General features: G+C 30.3%; 1 protein-coding gene across 2 annotated transcripts in view; it reads right to left on the bottom strand.

The window, feature by feature from the left end:
• Positions 1-24,065, bottom strand: part of LOC126847006 (cardioacceleratory peptide receptor) — a 135,835-nt gene that overhangs the window by 106,447 nt on the left and 5,323 nt on the right. For both annotated transcript variants that reach the window (XM_050586934.1, XM_050586932.1), the window contains exon 2: positions 9,097-9,137. The gene's annotated coding sequence lies outside the window, so the exon portion shown is untranslated. The remainder of the gene's footprint in view (positions 1-9,096; positions 9,138-24,065) is intronic.

Raw genomic sequence — 24,065 nt, 5'->3', positions numbered from 1 at the left:
TTAATCAAGGTTGACAAATTACACAGATTACTGGCGAGTGCAAAGTGTATGCAATTTATCTTGTAATTATCATCACTGGTAATTAAAAATATACCGGGTGACTCACGAGCATCGTACCAGAGGCAGCGCCTGTTTCACAACTCGCCGTTTATTATGGCAGGAAATCCTATGAAAATATTGTTTTATTTTAAAACAAAAAAAGGAAATTATCGAAATTAGATTTCCCTACGAGGAGGGATTGTGTTTGGCCGAAGGCATGTTTTTTGAGGAGAAAAAAACATCATCTTCGGAAGACTTGAGCATAACAAAATATAAAATTTTTGTCTGAGTGTTATCGTAACCCAGATAGGGTGAAATAATATTGAAGTGTTTTCAAAGACAATATGATTTAAGCAATATTTCAACACAACTGGTACGTTGATTTACACATTTTATAATTTACTAACCGGTACGCTATACAGCTTAACTCCAACTTGACAATGGGAAACCGGAAACGTCTTCATTATTTCTTAGCTTGGAACTAGACACGAAGAATACTAGAGGGAAGGATGGCCTTTGGTGTTTAGGTCTAGACAAATGTTGATACAACCGCCCCTCAAATCTACTAGAAACGTATAGGAACAAGATCCCTTGAGATCTTAGGCTTTTAATCTTTTGACTAGTAGTATTTGAAAATATAGTACATAATCGTTTTTAATTAATTCAATAGCTTTTGAAAATTGAATCCTTATTTACAATCTTTTCGAATCATTAAACAAATTAAGAAAGCTATTAATTCTATCAAAGTCCTTTCTATCAAATATTTCAGTTGCACTATGTGTAAATAATATTTAATTGTTTTATACTTAATTGTATTGGAGAGTTAAGTCGATAATTGATAGTATACAAATGATATTACAAAACTTGGAGCATCGCCAATTGGCAATAAATAGTTAATCTACTTTCCATAACTTCTGCTACATTTTCATTAACTTCTTATTCAGTGACATCTTCTAATGACTGTAGTGTTTTACAAGAAGTTTTAAATAAGTATTTCGTTTGGTGTAGTGATACTATTGGCCAATCATTGCACAAGTACGTGACTTACTCGGTTATGTTCATTCTAGCCACGTGTGGGACTTAGTGTAAGCTACAAGAGTATTGGGTTTTATCCGGCGTTACTCTTAGACCACCGATTTTGCTATAATATTATAAGTCTATCCACACTTAAGCCTAGCACTCTTAATACGGTTCTATTTCAGAATGCTGAGTTGTAATCTGGTTTACTTAAAAAAAAAAAAAAATGACATTTTATAATATTATCATTGTACGGAAATTGATTTAAACGCAGCATTCCATTTGTAAGAATATAAATCAACGCTCGAACATTGCGGAGTTGTCAAAGAGTTGTTAAAAACTTGGATTTGCATTAACCAAATGGTTCTTACGAACAAATTCTCGGCTATATATATATATATATATATTAAGTACAAAAGAACATTCAAATGCTTCAATAATTCGAGTTGTAAAAGTTTGTCCATCGGGGCTTTGCATAATAGTAATTGTCAAAGTTTTTTTTTTTTTTTACCCAGTGGCGGTTTATTCATGTGAAATTGTTTTCGACTACAGCAGAATACAACTATTGGAATATGCCATAGAAGTACAGCCATTGTCAGTGCGCTCGTTTTAAGCAACCCTATTTATTTGCAGACTAGCATTTGAGATAATTATTTGGGCATGTTGTTAAAAGAACCACGTCATTATCTTTTGAAAGAGTGGTCGAAACTTGACAATTTTCTAATTGTGTAGGTGCTCTTTTCGAGTTTAACAAAAAAAAAAAAAAACACGTGGCCTAGTCAGGTTGGACCAAGAGGGTTTATTTCTTATCGGCGATTTATGGTGGTTTAAACAATTTTCAGCTCTTCGAAGTACCATCTCGATTACGATTTCCGGTTAAAAAGTTGATATCGGTCCAAACTACAGGTAAGGAAGAAAAAAACACACTGTAAAAGTATAACGCGTTAGAACTAAAGAAAAAGAGAGAGAGAAAAAAAAGAGTCTTCCAATGTAGCAATATTCGTTAGCAAAATATACCATTGACATAATAATATATTTTAAGAATATCAATTTTCGTGTTGAACACATAAATACATGCACGGCGTGTAGCGGTAAATTACCGGAGGCTGTGTAAAAGCCTTGTTGTACTTAGGGTATGTAGTTTTCCTTATAAACGGTACGTATAAGATGCCCGGAAAACGTCGTCGTCGATTACTTTTGTGTCTCCTCAACTGCACACACACACACACGCGCGATGGTAATGTATACACTGGAATTTATAACGCGAATGTGTTGTGTGCTTTTGATGCAAAGAACGAAGGGGTGAATCCGTCTCCTACCCATGAATTATGTATAAATCCTTTAAGTGAATAACGACCACCAGGTCCGACCAACGCACCGCCGCTGATGTCTTATCAATTTCACACGACGGCGCGCACTATTGGTTGGTTATCTTATAGGAAATCAAATTTCACAACACAATATGTCCGGCCAAAAACTTATAACATGAACAAAATCGGTATTCACTTAAAACGGTATTAAAAAAAAAAAAAAGCCATCCTTAAAAACAATATCCGTTAAAAGTTAGGTTTAAGTTAGATCTGGACACATATATATATACATATATAATATATATATATATATATATATATATATATATATAATAAACTAGATAGCCAACTAGTGATAAGAATGGAAATGGACGTCCGCCATTTTAGTGGAATTTATGTGTGCATAAAATAATATATATATATATATTATCCCTGATTCTGTGTTATCAATTTAACTTAACAAAATATTATAAACATATTTTTATGTGATAAGGTTCTAGTTCCCAAAAATATGGCGGAAAATGGTAACTTCTCACATATCTCTGTTGGCGACATATATATCTATGGACTATAATGGCTACTGATAAGAGATATTTGATAAAAGATCAGTTAGGTTTTTATTAAATTTGAATTAAATAGGTAAGATTAGGTTGAGTTTAGGTTAGGAAGAAATGGACGACTATTGAATAGATTTTTGTAAATAAAAAACGAATATTTTTCCATTTGTTATTTTTTCTTGCATTCATTTCGGACTCGTGCCAAAGTTGTACAGTTCTCAAAACATTGTTTGCACGATTTTTTGTTTTTAAATTTCGGATTTTATCTGATTTGATGAGTTTTTTTTTTAATTAAAACGGCCGTCGACTTAGGTATGTTTACCTTATTGCTGTACGTTATGGTACTAGACAATATGCACGGAATTCCCATTAAAACTACAAACATATCGGATGCGTGTAAAGCTTGGTAAACGAGTAACGGAATTCCGATTGATCCGGTCAAGAGTAGGTTTATTTAATAACATTTTTTTATATCGGATAAAACGTTTATGTTTTCAACATGAAAATCCTATTAAAAAAAAAAACTACAATGTCCAATTCGATTGATTTTTCCAACGTTTCTGTTCACTGTAAAAATGGCAATCGTTTAGAAACGCATAGCTGTCTGTTCTGAAACTGACAAGTGCACGATTTGTTGTGTTAGGCGATTAAAACAACATTATTAGTCAAACCTAACTCGACGAGGACTTCTAGTAAGAAAACGACGTCCTTATTAACCTAATTATCGGTGTTTGCGTTTGTGATAAAAGCTGTGGTTCTACAGCTGCGAGTTACTTGACCTTTACTAGCTGTTGTCTTGTTAATTGTCTCAACTATTCAGACAGAGACAAGTGTCGAATTAAGACTATTTTACTGTTTTGCATCGTTCGAAGTCCCCAAGTACACTTTTCTATTTTTTTTTTATATATACTCTAATCACTTATGCTTAGTGTACTGACAACAGTTATGTACAGGTTGTGAGATTTTTTTGTGTTAAACCCGCTTAAAAAATTGGCCTGCACACCGGTGCTTTTGTATTGCCTATATAGACGGCCGTCAAACACTGTTTTGAGGTGAAAAAAATTCTTTGGAGAAAATAAGCGATGTCAATGATACTGTTTGAATAAATATCCTAAACCTAAAAAATGTATAAATAAAAAATAAAATCTCTGACGCGTTAAGGTTGTATGGAAAATAGATTAAACCGTAGTATATTATGAAATAGAGCACCGAGACGGAATGTTAGCAGTCACACATGCTATTACGGTGCAATAAAACAACATAAATATTTATCATATAGCTGATATTAAAAACGACACAAAGAAAGCTCGATGTACAAAATAATATATTATTATCATCACTATGTGTTGGCGCTGTTTTGAAATCAATAAACGACACAGCATTGTGCACACGGTGTACAGCAGGTATACAGGGTGGTGTAATTGCCTACACCGGTTTTCTTTTAAAAATTATTGCAATTTCGTAGGTCACACTCGGCGGCTGCGGAGAAAGGAGAGGGTAGATTAGAGATTAGAGATAAGGGATTGGAGACAAGAGATAAAAGATTAGATCTTAGAGATTAGAGATAAAAGTATTTAAGTATATAAGACTATAAGGATAGAAGGATAATATATGAGGCGCTCAGATGCCAAACCGATTAACTCCACTTTTTTTTCAAATTGCGAAAAATAGCATATGGTTGGATTAAAAAAGTGTATAATTTTCAGTGGCCAAGATAAATAACTCCATAGTTGAATTTTTCCCCACTAGAGTGCGCTAAGAAAATTGGCGATTGTGCTTACGTACATTGTTTCAAATAATTGAACTGCCTGTCCTGAATAATTTAATTTTATGTAGTTAATCAGTTTGACTTCTGAGCGCCTCATAAAAGGATATGTAAGGATATATACAGATATATAAGGATATAAGAATAAAAGGATATATAAGGGTAGTCAAATGAATTTGTTAGGTAGGCACTTAATTAATGGTGAACCACAAAATATGATTTATGAGAAATGTTAAATATTGATAAATGTTGCCGGTAAATCAATTATGGCCAGATATTATAAAACTACTAAAAAACGTTTGGCTAGAACATACAATATTAAGACTATACTATTATCATATACTATCGCAAGGAGATTATAGATCGGAAATAATCATATAATTATACATAAATTATTATTAGGACTTATACATGTATTGATGTATCCGAATGAAGTGTAAACACTATAAATTATATTTTTTTTTCAGTTAAAAGTGTAATTTGATTATGTAGTTTAAAAAATAGTCTATTACAAAGCTAGCTAAAAATCGTACAGTAAAATTTCCTTGGATTATTTCTACCTAAGCCAACTTAAAAGAAAACATTTGCCGCAGTGTTGAGGCGAACTGGACAGGATATCAAATAAACAAAAACGTCTATTAAGTTAATTTCATAACCAAAAATCAAATTTGATTAACCCCCCCGCTCAAGGATCAGGTGATTTGCTCCTACGTGGAAATTTCACCTGAAAACCGCAATTTGAATTTCAAAAAGATAAAATATACTATGATGCGTTCTCTCTCATAATATTGTAAATGAAAACTTAAAAGGAAAGTTGTAACTAATTACAAAAGCTTATTCGCTGTAGTTTAACATTGTATAACAATAGATGCTTACTTTGATGTAACATGTGTCGTGATTGTGCTTTTCCATGAATACCACTTGACAGTATTGTACTCTCTTGCAAAAAAAAAACACCACAAACAAACTTTGTTTTATTTCAAACGGGAATACGGTTTTAAAATAAACTTTACATGATATTGTTGTTTGGTTTGCCTACTATTTATCATTTAAGCACACAGCAACATAAGCTATTAAAAAAAAAAAAAAAACAACAATATAACTTGGACCTGGATTTCGTTTTAACACATTAAACAATAACAGGGGAACACAATGATAAAAGATAAAACTTTTTGACACCAAAAACATAATACCTGAATACTGTCAAATCCAAATGTGGCATCATATTTTCACTGACACTTGTTTTACACAGTTTGTAAGATTTTTCTCGTTATAAAGAAATTGTCGACCAATTTTTAATTCGACAATGGACATTTTGCTTTCAGGGATCACAATTCACAACTCTCAATTAACAATACAGTCTGAAACTTGTACAGCTTTAAATTTCTGCGAATTATTGTACTGCTAAAAGAGACCAAACGCTTGTCCTTTATTTATTTTTTTGAATAGGTGGAATTGTAATTAGGGAGGGAGCTATCATTGGAAAAAATCTAAATGATATTATAATTGAAAAAGTTCACAAACTTATAATAATTCCAAGAAAATACATTAACGTTTCAATTGGGTTTATCGGACGTAGGTCTAACTATGGACAACATCAATAATGAAAAGACAGTAACAAAGAAGTGTGTTAAGAGTGTATAGTTTAAAAAGTTAGAAACGTTTTCACTGTTGAAATCTTATACCTACCAATAATGAATAATTTCAACGAAAACTATAAAGTATAATAAAAATGAGTTTCAATACAAATTATATATATATAAAAAAAAAATGATACAAAACTATAATGAAATCATTAACTACCACATTACAACGTTTTTATAATGTATTCAATCTTCATAATATTGCTTAAAGCAGTATTATATTACATGGTAATATAATTACATTTAAAATAAAAACTATAAATACATAAAATAAGGGCTAAAAATGTAAAATTATAATAATTTTAATCGAGAAAAAAATAGAGTAATCGAGTAAATGAATAGGAAATAAAATAGTAATCGAATAAAATAATTACATCGAGGAAGAAAATGGTACAAGTAAGTCAAATGAGTAAAACAAGTAAAAAATAGATTTAACTGGTAAACAACTCAAATAAACAAATTGAGTAAACTAGCAAATTGATCGACAAAACGAAGAAATAAATTCACCTAGTGAGAAAATTGATTGGGATTATTGAATTTGATTAAACATTGTTGTTATTAAACACAATTAAGACGCTTTTAGAGTACAAGGGCCCAATTTCTAATTTCAGTTTTTTTAGGGGACTTTTAAAAAATGTCCTTAGGCTAAATTAAAATTAAAAATCAATATTGTATAAACCCATTAAATGGTAATAAATTAGGCAAAATAATAATTTTTCGTTAGAAAAATGTACTTAAAAAAAAGTTTTTTGTGTCGCATGAAAAAAAACCAAAATTAAAAAAATTGTTTTAAATATTTTTGTTTATTGTTATTTGTTATTTTTGTAAACATATATTAGTAACATTGTTACGCGTGTAGCCTAAAAACATTGTCGTTATCAATTGATAGCATGTGATGTGCCAATAATATTATCATCTAAGAACTAAGCTCGTGACCCCAAAGGAACGTTGTGCAGATAAACGGAAACGTTACTCAATTTTAATTTTTATGGGAAAATAAAGAACCCCCCTACTTTAACGTCTAACGACAACAGGTTAACAGGGATATCATCAAATAGCGTGTATAAAATAAATTCAACTACAATAAAAAAGACGACAAAAAAAAAAAGTCAAGAAATAACCGACACAGCCTAATGTCTATAAGTCAGCTGTAGCGTGGAATACACAAAAAAAAAACAATTTAATTCACCGTACGATTTGCAAACAGTAACAAAATGCTACTGAAATTATTAGTCATTTTTACTATATAAAACTGAAAACGTACAACGGTTGTATTTGTTTGTATTATGGGCAATATTATTATTATTAGTTATTGAGGTTGATAACTTGGATGGTATCCACTTAAAAGGGACCAAGACGAAATGATATCTATCATTTTCAAAACTGAGTTTGGAATTAACCGAGTTAAAAACATTCATTCTGTTCCCGACAATAATTGGAGAATGGTTTACACTAATCTTTTAAACCATAAGACTTTTACCACAGTGTGTATATACCTATACGGAGGGAAGCGTATAATTCTAAAGAATTATAAAAAAAAAGAAACCTAGTTAAAAATTAAAAACAAGAAAACCAAACCCATCGAACCGGACAATCCGTCAGCAGAGATTTAGAAAGACACACGTTTTCGATTTTCTCGAACTTCTAAGTACAAGAGCTAATTTTCAAAATGGACTTGGCGCCTTGGTCACTTTTTTGTTTTGGTTTTTTTCATCATAACAACGATTGTATTATTGCTGTCTTTGCCGATCCTATTCAATTGGCTCAAATTAAATCGGACAGTAAAAAAAAAAAAAAAAACATTCCACTATTCTTTTATTGTTTTTTTCTTCTGTTCTTGCCGAGAAAAACACCATCGGTTTCTATTAGTCATCAAAAAACTGTCTTGTCCGTATTAATTACAAAATAAAATAGATGTACAATAAATAGGTGTACTATTTTTATTATACTCAAAACGTGTATGATTTTCTATACAGATTTTTTATATAATATTATTGGTCGACTTGGTAAGAATATGCGTGATAACTGCAAACATAATAATGTAACATAGTGATTTATATATTTACTATTACATGGTTATTAATACTTAAGTGTTTGATCGTTATCAATTTCGTTCCTTGTCGAACTTGTTAAAATCAAGGTAAATAGTAATTGTCTTATGTTATTTTTATCTCCCATTATTTTCTCTTTGTCTCTCACCCCCATACACCTGGCCAAAGAAATAATAATCTTGTAAGCATATATAGTTGCTCAATTAGCTTAGTACAGTAATCACTATATATATATAGTGAAATATTTATTATATCCTGATGAGATGTTTTTATTGAAAAAACTTATGAATTTTTTACATTTTCCAGAAGAAAAAAACCTCCTTCTCCTCCTCCTTGAAGCTAAATTTTTTAATTTTAATTTATGCACATTAAATCTATGACTGAAAACTGGGACTTATGCGGTGGCTCGTTGTGTTATCTATCAGTTGGTTATTTTTCTGGTTTATTTACAAAGCGTGCAATAGATACATCATTTACCTATATAAAATGTTATGACTTTTTTATATTTTCCAGAAGAAAAAAAAACAATTTACCAAACATGTATCATTTTGTGGTATATTATTATGTAATTCTAGTGCATGAGTGGCCAACACTGTATTCCAGTTTAAATCTCACATTCTATAATATTGATTTACCCACAAATATTGAGCCACTAGTTTTGAAGTTGAACATTATTCTTAGAAGCCAAAAAAAAAATGCATCGGATAAACTTACCGACTAATACAAGTGGTTTTCCCCTTTGTTTGAATGTTCGCCTAAAAAATCAAATATACAATATTAATAGAGAAATCATCATTTGGTACAATTGGTTTTGTATAATTACTATAAATCTTTGTTTTTTTTTTTTTTAACAACATTGGAATTATCGACCAAATAAATCAAGTCAATATCTTAACAAATCTATATGGATAATATGTAAATTCGGAGATTCAACGTGACCGTTTTCATAAATCAGAATAATAATAAATGTTGCTAATCTTTTGGGAGTTATTTTTTTATTATGTTATTAATTAATTCGATAGTTATATTTTTAAACGGTTAAAAAACTGAGCCCTACACTAAATAGATAATAGAAAACGGTTTGAACAAAAATTACAATATTATATTTAATATTATGTACAATTCTTTTTAACGGTTTTTAACTGAGATGACGTCTTCTTTGCCGTTTTTATAGACAATTTTCTTCTCTCAACAGACTAGTTATGTAATTTGGCGGAGACAATTCGCTTAACGGGTGCAATGTGTAAAAATATTCATCCCTCCGGGCTATTGTGAATCCGAAAATATCATATTATCTCGTTGTATTTTGCAAACAGCTATATTTATACACGACGCTATATGTTATTTCGATTAAAAAAAATTGTGTGAAAAATGTAAAAAATGCTGAAAAATGTCTGCGAGTAGGAAGAACCGGCCAGACGACAACGGCCCACGTCATAGTTTGACCTTAACACGGTTTGAACGCACATCCTCGGTCGGTATCGTTCAAAATACATTACATACTTAAATGTGTATCTATATATTGTATATACAAATTGGATAGCATCACAATTATTATTATAAACACTACACCGACTAGTCTCTCTACGGCGACAACGTTTGTAAGCTGATGCCAGTGCTCTTTTCCGGAAGCGACAGATGATAAAACAATATTATTTATTTACACACTCTAGTAATCGGTTAACGGCTATGACCCAGTCGATATAAGATACTAGATTTAAAAAAAAAAAAATTCTTTTTCATAATATTGTATAGCTATTTTTTTTTTACATACAGAACCAACGAGGGGAACTCTTGATATGACATACTATGTCTTTCCTTATAGTCCATATTAACTAGCCTAAATTGGTTATTGTGCAATCTGTTAACTATGAAAGTATAAAAAAATAATAATTTCAATTGAAATTGAAATAATTTAAAAAATTTAATAATTAATTATCGACCATTTGATTTGAATAGTATTATCCGCCAGCTCTGCTGTTGTCACACGTGACAAAAAGCCAGGAGAGTTTTCATAAACACAGTAATTGTTATCAGTGTTGCCAACACGCCAAAACTCGTGCGTAGTTTTTAATCTTGAGATATTTTTATAAATCTTAAACGTGAAACCAGCACATATTATGTTTTTAACGCGCTTGAAATAAACGAAACAGTGCATACATCAAATATAAAAAGGTTGGCAGCACTTTTGTACTAATGGTTTTGTTGACCACTGATAATCATTTGGAAACTTAACGACCGTTAAAGCTAATGACGAACCGGGCAGGTCGCAATATAAGTAAAAATATTATGAAGTAAGCAAAAAGGCGAGCTGCAGTGTGACCAGAGTAACGAAATTACATTTCTCTATTACATATTTTCAAATACGGCTCATCGGTTATCATACGGTTTTCACATTACCGTATTGTCATATCTATTGGTCTGTATAATTGATAACGGTGATACTGTGCAGTGTTCATTATCTTATAAAAGAAAGTATTTGTTTTTATTTAAAGTGGTCACACTGTCGCAGTTCGCCTTTATTTTAACACACTGTACACCCGCTATACAGTTGTGTTATAATATTGTTGTACTTTGTAAATACATTATAATATTTATAATGAAACTATACCATAACGAGTGACTATTGTACACACTACTTTGGTAAATACAATAACGGAAAATTGGCACGCGTTTGTTTTTGTTGTGCAATCGCTTAAAACGAAAACCGTGTATTTCATGAAATTTCATTGCCCGTATTTTTTGCAAACGGTGGAAGACCCGAACTACATAATAATATTACAGCCGTGTTATTATTGTTATCAAGTAAACTAGAGCACGTAATAACCCTAAGCCGGTAAACGATTCGTGTCAAACTTTGTCGAGTCTAGCTAAGTTTTGTATTTTTATATCCGACTATAGCTAACGGTAAACCTTCTTTCTTACAACTTCCTGAGGAATTATTGTTTCAGAACTGAGCGTCACTGAATTTATTAATTTTTATCACAAATGTATTGTAAAAATTATTTGCTAGCATATTACAGTAAAATGTTTGCTACAATAATTTCGTTCCTCGCATGTGGTCACACTGATCTCAGGCGGAACTCAGTTAGGGTCAAAAAACGACGAAGAGCGCCATCCATAGAGTAAATAATATAAGGAGAGGCCATTGCCAATACTAATATATACTTTGATATGAATCGACTATAATTTAATGGCGGCGATCCTGCAACCTTTAGTTGAAAACAATAAACTACATGGCAGCATAGTATAACACAATGAGAATAATTTAATATGTGATATTATTTACTGATTAGGTACGACCATATTAAACCATACTGTACCGTAACAAATTAAACCATTGAAATCTGTATACAGTAGTAAATTATTAGTAATATGGTAACACTGTGTGTCAACCTATAGCACTTCAAATATATTATCATATGACCACCACCTGGCGCCATCTGGTTTTATCTAATTCGTAGCGCTTACTTTTTTACAGTGCAGCCACATAAGATTTTAAACCCATTTGCATACGGTAATTGTAGTCACCTTACTCGTGTTATCATTATTACTGATTATCACAAGTAAATAACTGAAGCAGGTTGTAAGAACATAATTATTTGTATCATCTTTATTTTTATTGTCTAGGGACCTTTGTGTTGTATACCTAACCGATAAAATGTATATTTTGCATAACATAAATACAAATATGCAGTTATTAACATTTCCTTTGTAATGTCTAAATTGAAATAGTGATATGTCATATTAAATACAGTCTGCCCTAATCATACATAATATACAGCTCGGTGTGCCTGTTCAGTGTTTCCAAAATGATTAATACCGAACTTGCGTTTGAAATTGATTGCTTAGGAATCAAGTGCACACGCTCACAGACATCAGTCTGATTAATAATGGACCATAATAATTAACGTGTTAAGACTTGAGAGTAAAGCGCAGGAAAATTGAACCTTCGACGCAGTGGCGCGAGGCTATAATTAATTACAGAAATAGTTAGCTGTATTTTGCCCCCCCCCCCCCCACCTAAAAAAAACCAAAATTGTTTACAATATCATATTCTTTAGTTTGGTTTTAGAAGTCAATCGATCAAATTAAATCGACATATATCAATATAAAGTACACTACAAACACTAGAAAAAAATAAAGAAACTTAGTTTATTATGGCTAACACTTAATGTTGAGCTGAAAAAAAAAATTTAATATTATTATGAGACGAATTATTTTTTTTACATATTTTATGGTATTATTTCACTTTTGAAATCACGCACTAACATATTATTTTATCAAAATATAATTTTCCTTTGATTTTAGTTTTCAGTTATAAAACCACCAAAACAATCAGTTTTTGTCTTGGGGCTAATATTTCTTCGTTGAATTCAGTTAAAATATAGAAAACCTAGTTTAAACTGAATTTCAGAGATTTCAGAAAGCAAAATATAAATTATAAGACAGTTAAAATAATTTGTAACCTCACCTTTTGTGCATGTTTATAAAGTATAAATATAAATAAGTGTAAATTTAAATATTCAAGTTTATCAACCGCAATAATTACTTTTTTAGAACTTTAAATGATTTCCAAAAACTTTTCAAGCTTTACTCGCTTTTCGTATAACCCGTTTTGAAAATAACCTTTGTTTTTATTTGCTATGAACTTTTCTTTAAATTTTAAGTACTTATTTTAATTCCAAAAATCATGCCGGAAATACTTTAAATGTATTTAATTTTGTTTATAAAAATAATTAAAATATCGCGACTTTCATCGGTACATCTAAACTTGTTTAATAAGTATAAAACATTTAACGATAACAATCAACTGAAAATAAAATCACAACAAGTAAACAATTTCAAAATTAATCACTTAAAAATAGTTTTTAATTTTTCGCCATTTTATTTAATTTTTTTTTGCATGGAAAACTTAAATATGATTTATTCTTTGAGAGCGGTCCTATATTTGATAGAGTGTAATAAATTAAATGTGTCTGACCGAAAAACTTTTTCAAATTCGTGGAACATCTTAAGATACATACCAAGCTGGTTGTAATTTTTTTTTTTTTACAACTAATTTATAACTGAAGTTTTGCTTGGAAATACGGTCGTTACAATTGTAATCAACGTTAATGTTCACGAGAAATCAAATAACTTTTAAACAAGTTAGCGTCGGATGTGATAATCTGTAGTTGTGTAAGAAACAGATCAGACTCGGATTAGAACAAATTCTATTGTAAATATTTAAGGAAACGCCATACCTGCCAGACAGTCAAACCAGGTGGATTTGATATTTTACCTTTTTTTTTTTTTCCTATTCATCTCGTTTCGACTTGCCGAGATTTATTACCGCATTAAGGTTATGTGTCCAGTAATTAAATATTTTATTATACTTGAAATGACAGTTAAATACACGTTATCCGAGTCCAGTTTAATGCAAAGCTGTTATTAACAAACACACACACACACACAGTAGTATAGTAATAATATAAGAAAAAAATCAGGCAAGCCCCGTCATATTATACCCAACTTGATTATACTACAATATGTATATTATTATTATTTTATTAGTGTAAAAATAAAATTATACGTTCGCCTACCAAACAAAACGTCGGTGTTTAATAAACTGCAATTATTATGCAAAACGGTGTCGGTTTTACAATATGGCAATAATTCTTATAATATTTTAGTCTCTTCGACCGTAGCCTGAATTATTGCGAACAGTATAATATGATACAAGTACAACCCCGACCAAATGCAGGATTAACGTTATTATGTTTTGTCAATGAACAGTGAAGGAAAATTAAAAAAAATCGCGAGATGTGAGTCAAAAAGAGACAAGTAAAGTTACTCCTTTTTTTTTTTTGCACCGTTCGAACAATTTTATTTCGAAAAGGATAATTTCAGTTGACATTTACACACTTTTGTAATTATTTCAATTGGTGAAAATTAATTTCATTTAACCCTTATCAACGTCCACGGTAAAATATATTAGAAGACAATGACTTGCTTGATTCCATAACATAATATATGTGTATATATACATATACATATATATCAATATTATTGTCCGTGACTTAACCGATTAAATATAAAAAAACATTTACGGGTTCAGATCATATACTTAATAGCTGTTAAAAATTGTTGTAGTGCAACAACTCTAACTGAATCGTTAAACAATAAATCAGTAAATATCTAACTTAAATTATAATATTATTTCCTTAAGGTTTTTAGTAATTAAATCATAGACTAGAATAACTTTGTTCTTTTGGAAAAAAAAAAATAACTCCTTAACTTATGTGATGTGTTTGTAACAACAATAAGTGACTTGCATACTTTTTGACCAAAAAATGAGCTGGCTTCAACTGTTTAATATTGTTTTAACATGTTTTTATTAATATAATGTATAAATCACTTAAAAGTGTCATCAATGGGTGGCTTCTTTTCTCAAGTATTCGTGTAATTTTATTACTTTGGCTAATACTGTTATTGCACCTATTTGGAACAGATTGTGTATATATTAATAAAGAAAAAAATTATATATATAATATATTGTTATTTTAAATTTAACGAAAAAAAAAAACAAATAAACTTTATCGTAGAAAAGTTATCATTTGCAAACTCATAAGTTGAGCAATTATTTGTACGTGAACAATTAACAGGAGACATGTTGGAATTTTACGATTGATATTCTAGTTTGTATTTTGTGTGACAATGCGATATTTGTCGTTTTGGGGGGAATACTGTTTTCGGCAAGGCTCCAAAAAGGGAGGGATAGCAAGGGGTGGAGAGGGGGCAATTATACTAATAATAGCGCCTGGTAAACAGTTTCGATTATCCGCCGTGGTCCTAGAGTTTGTTTTGTTCGCCGTTGATAATCGATGACTGTTACCGAAACGGTAAATTGAGCGTGTGCACGACTGTTTTAATAGTAATAGTTTAAGTGATTATACAGACTCTCACAAAGCCACGTCGTAGGTACACATAAGAAGATTAATTAATTGTTCCTGGGCCTGTGTGAAATCTGCCGTCTGCACCGTGGACGGTTTCCGAGATTAATGGATCGCCGTTCAAACCCCCTGTGCTTATTGTTTAATTTTTATAAGTAAATAAACATATTATTATCAAGACGGGTCTTTTTTTTTTTGGTAGAATTTCAACGAGGACGCCCCTTAAATTTGTCTCAGATTTAAATAATTTGATGTTACGACACACAAAAAAAAAACAGCAGATCCAACAGCGCGAGGCACTCGTTTTCCCGGAAAATACCTGAGAATATTTTGAAAATTATTTTTTTCCTATTCTTTTCGGTATAAGTTTTACTATATTTTTCAATATCGTGGACATTTTGTTAACTTTATCCATTCTACGTTAATAGATCGTGTACTTTAGTTTTTCAAATGAGAACACCTATTTTGAATTCGATATACAGGGTGGTTTTTTTTATCATGAGCCACTCAATATCTCACAGGGTTTTTAATAAGAAACTATAATCATTTTTTTTTTTTTCATATTGTTCAACTTAGTTTTTTTGATAGCAACCTTTGAAACTTAAACGGTAACGTATAGATTTTATTAACTTTTTTAATTAAAAATAATGTACTTAGCATTTTCACCGGTTGATTGACTATTTTTGAAGTTATTGAAGTTTCGAGCTTAGGGCCGCAGGAACGGTGGAGTGTAGTATTATTTTTATCTGCGCTCGTTTCTTAACTGCACTTCCCCTTGGAAATAATTCCACCCCTTCTGGGAGTAAGGGGGGTGTACGATAATTATTGTGTTTAGGTCGTCAACGTTTGTCGGCAGCACTATGTCTTTAGAAAATAGACGGATACATTCAGACGGATGTTCACATTGTATATTTTATGTTAAATGGCAACTATTTGCGAGAGACTGTACTGGGTGTGTGTGTGTGAACTAACATCCGTTCGGTCTTGAGGCGGTAAACTGCTTAAACGCCATCCAATCGTTTTTTGAGCATCGTTACAAAAAAAAAACCGGTCGGTCGATACATATTGTCAACGAATTGATAAAAAAAAAATCACACATGACGCTTTAATTCTTGGTTTTTATTTATTTATTATTTCAAACGAATAATACATTATAATATTAGTACTGACCCGGTAACGTGTTGACGGCGAGGAATTAATCACAACCGTTCCGATATCGTTAGCATGTATTTTAATCTATAGAAATTAAACCGACAACGTGTGGGCTAACTAATATTATGTAAAACAAGTAGCACCGCCGCCGATTCGACGACATGACAGATACGTTTAAACAAATTGTAACAATATTATTATATTCACTTCACTTTACACCACGCGCTCAGACACAAATGTATGTGGATGGAAAAAAAAACCTAACGACACCTGATGGTTTTTTTTTCAACTACCTAGTTATTAATGTACTTGAAAATATAAAAAATCTGTTACCAATAGATATTATCAAAATAAATACTTTTTTTTTTATATAAGATGTTAAACACTGCACATAATCACCCTTATCAATATTATACAGACCAATAGATAAATTACAATTTCATATGATAATGTGATGGTATGATAATCGATAAGTTGTATGTTTTGTACCAGAGAGAAATATAATTTCGTTGTTCCGGTCATACTGCTGCTCACCTTTTTGCTGATACCACAGTCTATATAAAAACAGATATAGCAACATGAATATTATTGTACAAACTCCTTATCAATCATAATTTTTCGTTATCTAATCTGTGATGATATTATGTAGTTTTATGCTCAAACCTGTGGTCACGCTGATTTCATTTTTAAGTCATCATGATTTATGTTTACAGTGAACTATTTGTTTTCATAATATTCTAGTCTGTGCTATTACTTGATAATATTTTACTTAAACATATACATTCTCATTCGCTTTTGTTAACGTCCAAATAGACACCTATATTTAATTTTACCCTTGTTGTGCTGTAATTGAATATTTTAATTTATGGTATTTCCTTTTCCTTGATGGGGACCTTTCAATTGAATTGAATTTAAAACTAAAATTGAGTTCTACACTAGTGTTATACCGATGAAAACAATGGTTTTTTTAGTGGTAAACTGGATAAGGACAACATCTTTGTCAGTATGTACATTAATCTAATGCGTTCAATAGACAACGCAGCGACCTGTATTCGTTTTTCCATTGTCGTTATTTGTTTTGAATCGCATGCATAACGGTAAGTGCATAACGCTATTATATATTTTGTTGCAAACAATGTAGTCGCAAGATCTCTTAAAAAACCAAACGCTGTTCGATGAGAGCAGAAAAGAAAAACATGCTATTGTAGATTGATTTTGCTCATTTGCAAAACGTCATGGCTGAAACCAAACTCTGAATAATATTATTATGATCGAATTTCCGTCAATTTGATTTGAACGTGACCCATAAAAAATAATAAACTGATAAAAAAAAAACACATGTAAAAGACGTTGTTCCTGTTTTTATTTAAAATGCACATTGTATTTTGATTATTATCGTTATGAAAGTGTATAGCTGCGTTTATTATCTTAAATAACTTAAATGTATTGTCTTTGGTATTTAATGATATAAATACAAAAATTATATGAATTCACACTTTATTTACTCAATTTGGAAAATATTCCAAGTAGTGGAAAATTACAAAACATTCATCATCGTTAAAATACTTTACAAGATTGGGTCACCGGTTCGGTAAGGATGTTATTATGTCTTTAAGTCAGATCATTGTTGTGTTGTACTTGTAAATGTCGAGAGAGGAGATTTTCTTTTTCTTATTTTAATTTGTCTCTACAAGGTGAAAATATGTTATAAACCATTTCTGTATTCGATTAGGCTAGATTTTTTTCAAAATTATAATTGTAAACAATTTATTAAGGTACAGCGATTGCTCTGAACGCATTCAATTACAGCTACCATTTCCCAAAAAGTAATAATAATAATAATAAATGAGTAAATAAATTCAAATGAAATTCGATAGGTGGGTGTTTGGGTCACTGTAATTTAATGCATAACATATAACCTGTACAAATAAAAAACAACCCAATCAATTCACTTTACATTTTAATAAGGTGTTGTGTTGTTTTTCGTTTGTCAACATTACCAAGTTTAACTGTAAGAAATTACAAAAAAAAAACAAGTCAGTAGGTACCGGTTATTTAAATAAAAATATTTTTTTCCCGGATTGGTCTTATTTTTTTCTATGTGAAAGCCATAAAAAAAATTGTTGTATGTTATTTTTTTTAACAAGATACTTGTTCGAACTCGTTTGTACAACAACTATTGAAATGATAATCAATAAATACAATTATAATTAGTGTAATATTTCATCAAAACGATAGCAAAACATTTACCAGAATAATCCGTCAACTAAAACATTAATGTTATATTAGAAAATAATGTGTACTGTTATTACACATATATAAATTGTATTTTTGCCCACTTCGAAGATAGAAATGTGACCAAAAAAAAAAAAAAAAAATGAACGGTTAAAATGCACGAGCCCTGTGAAACAGATATTAAATAGCATTTATTAAAATATACATGTGTAAGGTTTTAACTGGCCAAATTATTTGCATACAAATTTTTAATCGAATTAATTTATAATAATATAATGTTGGCCGTGGAAAATATTATATTATTTATTTGGAATATTTTCAATGTTTTAATTTGCGCGATAGCAATTAGCGAGAGAGTTCAGTTTAGCTGAAATTATAACTACAACATAAAAAAAAAACCATACTACTCGTTGTTAATAATTGATATCGCTAAAATTAAATTCTCAGATTACGGTATTGACATCACCAGGGAAAAATGTGGTGGCAGCCCTGAAATACGCCAACCGTTGGCACAACTGAAGGGCTTAGCGCGACAACCGGGTAGGTAAGTCCATTTTTATAAAAAATTGCTTTTGACATTGACATGTCTTATGGCTGGCGGTCATTCTGAGTACTATGGAGGTGAATTAATAGAGATAATAGATTAGAAATAATATTTTAGAGATACTAGATTGCATTACATATCTATGTATTGATGTATCTGCACGAAGTGTGGATACTCTTGAATTTTTTTTTAATGGGAAAATGTTCATGGAAAAACTATTATCTACATTTTGGTGGAACAAACAGTAATACTTTTTAAGATAATACAAAATGCATTTTCTTTTGATTGTTCTGTACACAAATGTTAAATGTGCACTTACCGGGTTGTTGCACTAAAGCCCCTTAAATTTCAACTTGAGCTAGCTAAGTCGTAATCAATAAAAAAATAAATCAAAATGCTTTTTGGACGTTTTTAATACATAAAGTTGTTGTGTGTTTGAATATGCCTAGCAACTCAAACCCAAAGAGTTCCCCGAACTTAGGTATTGTCCAGCGTATGTTTGATATATAAAATCGAATGTTCTTCTTAAGGCAAATATTTGGACAACCTATATATGGCGGGGTAAACGCACAGAGACTGACTGAAGCAAAGTATTTGAGAAAACGCTAAAAAAAAATATATATATATATATATATATGTATACACATTAATGTTGGTTATTCTTTTCGACCTTTACGTCGAACAGCTGCGGGGACCTTTCTTTGAAAATAAGAATAACTGTGTCTGGTTTTTTATACTTTATCTCTCTGTTAATATGCTGAGAATTTTGTGAAGAATGTACATCAAACCATAACCTCTCAATACGATCGCCGTTGCGTAAGTACTTGATAATATGCATATATATTTTATATGCTGCGAGAACCCACCTACTTTGAAAGTCCTCCGTTTGAAAAGTGTTGTTTATGGAAATAACGATAAGATTTAGGTATAAATCGTTTATTTTTTTTTTTTTTTTTACAACCAGTAGGCGGAATTTCTCGCAAACAAACCATCCAATAAGATTAACATATAATAACAAAAATGCATTATAATAAAATATATATGTATGTATACGCCGACAAACACCGCCTCCTGTCACGTATAATAAAATAAAAAAACTTTTCTAATAGATCAGAACACAATAATAATATCGAGAAAAAAAGTCGAATAGGACAACAGAGAAGGTCAACGTATCCCAGCATGATTCAAACGGAGACCAGATATAAATTGTGATTTTAACGACGGCTCAAAATTGTCTGTAGAAAGCCAAAAATGAATCAGAAGAAGAACCGAGTAAACTCAGTTAAGAGTATCCACACTTAATGCAGATACGTCAATAAATTTGTACAAAATATAATTTAATAACAGCTGCCGTCGTGCATAGTTAATTGAAAAAAAAAACAAATATTAAATTGAAATAAATAGGTAGTATTTGCTGTTATTGAACCTTTAACCAATAAATATAAATTATTTTCCGTTGACAAAAAATAATAAATATACTCGAATAATAAAACTCTTATCCGGTAACTTATTTAAATAATAGAATTATTCGAACGACGCCAAAGTTGGCTGTGGTCGACAACTTGAAATATTTTACTCCGAGTCGTATAATTTATATTGTCGAAAAGTCACAATTTAATGGATGAAAATTTGTACCGTGTAAATCACAGTCATTTTGTTTGTCACTTTTTTTCAATTTTCTTTTGGAAAAAAATTCAACCACTCCAGTCGGCAATCGTTTTTTGCTTTGTTTGGTTAGGGATTATAATTTGTATTCAATCGTTAAGACTTAACGGCCAAAAGAAACCGAACATCTGATGTATTGCAAAGACACTTTATGTAAATTATGAAAATGTCGATTAATAATAATTCCAAACAGTTTTCATAACCAACTGAAGTTCTCCGAAGAAGAATCCACGGCCAAGAATATTTAATATCTACGCCAAAAATAGTAGTTTAACTTTCAAGGCGCCAACAACATCTTAAAGCTGTTAAGTACAACCATGTAAATTAGCATATCTCTGGAATATATTTTATATATGTCAATATATATATATTGATATAAGACAATGGCGGTAGAGTGTGTTTTGTAAGAATTCTTACAAAACAATTACCGTTGACTTAAATAATATGAGATTGTACAAAAGATAGATTTTAGATAATTTCTTTTTTTTTTTAGTAGTACATTTTTCCATAATCCCATCACGCCTCTGCCTTAAAAGTAATGACAGAAAGTAAAAAGATAAAATAGTACACTGTAAGTAAAGCAAACCGACGCCAAAAGTAGTAATCTAAAAAATCATTTTCAAAAAAATTAAATTTGTTTTTACCTGAACTACTTTTTGGACGTAATTAAAAAACGACGCAATAACGCGATACAATCAAATTAGCCTTAAAAAAAAAAAAAAAACAAGTATAGCCTTCACAATCGTTTGGTGTGCTCAACTCCAAAATATAATCCGGTGATTTATGTTTGACGTGCGCCAAATTTTCTTAGATTTATAGCCTCGTATACTTTGTAGATTTCATATTTATTTTGAATTCAAACTCAAAAGGGTTGTACAAATATTTCCTTTGAAGACAACACGGCCTTGGTATTATTATTTTGTTTTTTTGGTACACTTCCATCAGTTACCAAAGGGTATGATGTCGTCAAACCTATGTTGCCGAGCTCATTAACTCCAAAATAAGTCAGACTTACAGTTGTGTTGGGAAAATGTTTACACCAAAAAACTGTGTAAATGACATATTAAAATCGAAAAAGGTCACAAGCCTGAAGGATTTTTTTATTATTTTTTTTTTCTGTAATTTAGTTAGTTACATTGCTAGCTTCGATAAAGGTTTAGGGGAAAATATGTCTTAGGTGTTTTAACATTAAAAAGTAATCAACCACGGAGGAGTATCACGGAGGTGAAATAATAGAGATAGTGAATTAGAGATAATAAATTAGAGATACTAGATGCAGGACATATCCATGTATCGATATATAAAGTGTGGATACTCTTAACTTTTTCCAGGATATTTTTGCCATATTTCTAAATATAAAACGTATTCGACTTGATATGTCGTTTTTGGAACTAAAGAAATAGCTACTTATCTTTTTATTGTTAAGACCAAAAATTAAAATACACCAGTGTGAACATTTTTTTATTTTGAAATTATCTACAATATTATTTTATAAGAATCAAACTAAACCATAAGTTTGAAATTTCAATGAGACAATAACGGATAAGGTTTTTCATTTTTCTATCAAAATGTTTTATCGAAAATTGATGAAGATAAATAAATGTGTGAAAAATATATTATTATTTACATTGGCTAATTATTATTAATGATAACGCAATATATCACTTTACTCGTTTAAAAATAAGCGTTGCGCTAATTTTTTAAAGTTCAAAAAATCACCTATGCATGTACTTAAGCGAATGGACTCATTAAAAAAAAAACGTTTCAACGTTGAATTTAAAAAATATACTTTGTACCTAACCGGAGTAGTTTATACAATGTGTATTTTATATAGCGGAAGTAATTTCAAATTTGGATTATGTTTTTTTTTTCATTTTAAATCATAACACATAAAACTTGTTTAAAGAAAATACAAAACTCTTGAAAGTCTATGGAAAAAAAAATACTAATAAATCAACCAATCAAACCCATTTTGTTATGTTAATATAAATAAAATATTAAAATACTTAATTCGCAGACACTTAAGACGGTGTCACTTCAATTTCGTTGAAAGCTTTATTGTCGTTGTATTATAGTGATGATTGACACAGGGCGTTTCTTACTGGACGATATACAAATAATATACACACACTTTGTACTATTTATTTTTGGTATTAATTTTTTCGCTAACTTTATCAGCAAAAAATGTCTTCAAAGACCGCCACGTGCCACAACATTAACCCTTCAATGCAATATAATTGTTGCTGATAATATGACCGGTGCACTTAAGTGGCAACGCTGTACATTTATTTAAAGTTTTTACTAAAATATATATATTATATACCTTTTGTATTTTTTTTTACATACAATCCTTACTACGACATTTAACTAGCGATTTAAAAATATTCGGTTAATTATCAAAAAAAAAGAAAATACATATAAATACACCATTAAGCGTTGAAGGATTAAATTAACCGTTTAAATACATCCAAACGTGCACCAACGGTCTCAATAAATTATACCTCATATTATTATGTGTACAGAGACGTTTACCTTTTAAGGGGTCAAATATAGGCAATACTTTTTAATATAATCTTATGTCTAACGTTTCATAAAGCAAGAGCTCATAAAATAATTGTTTTTTTTTTAATAATTAAAATTGGCAGTATGTAACAATATAATATATTGTCATAAAAATTGATTTTTTTTCTTACATCATTTTGCAATTTTTATTATCTCGCCCAGAAAAATATGCACCGGGCTTGTCAATTTATTGACCTTAAAATTACTGGCAATATTCGTTTGTTTATGTTAAATATTTACTGATTAAATAAAATATATTGTCGTTTTTAATAGGTACACAACACAAGGAAGTTTTTTTTAAAAGATAAAAAATTTTAGCATTTGAAATTTTTGAAAAAATAAAAGCCAAATATTTTGCTACCTATTAACAAACAACAATTTGAGTCCAGCAAACATGTTTAATTTAAAGTAAACGTTTTTAATTGCACAATTTAGAGTTTAAACGACCGTTTGCGCCAACTATACTTGAAATGTAAGTACAGTTTCAATATTGTTGAACTGTCCTTACAATAATGTAAGTACGGTTGCTGCAAACGACATAAGTAGGTATGGCAATTTTTCTCTCTTTGAAATATTTTCTTCTTTTTTTA

This window comes from Adelges cooleyi, unplaced genomic scaffold (genome assembly GCF_023614345.1).
Source record: "Adelges cooleyi isolate 19-005CV unplaced genomic scaffold, UGA_ACOO_1.1 ACOO_flye_CR_arks_rails_tigmint_CR_PRNA_9, whole genome shotgun sequence".
Lineage (NCBI taxonomy): Eukaryota > Metazoa > Arthropoda > Insecta > Hemiptera > Adelgidae > Adelges > Adelges cooleyi.
This window is presented reverse-complemented; position numbering and strand designations above follow the sequence as displayed.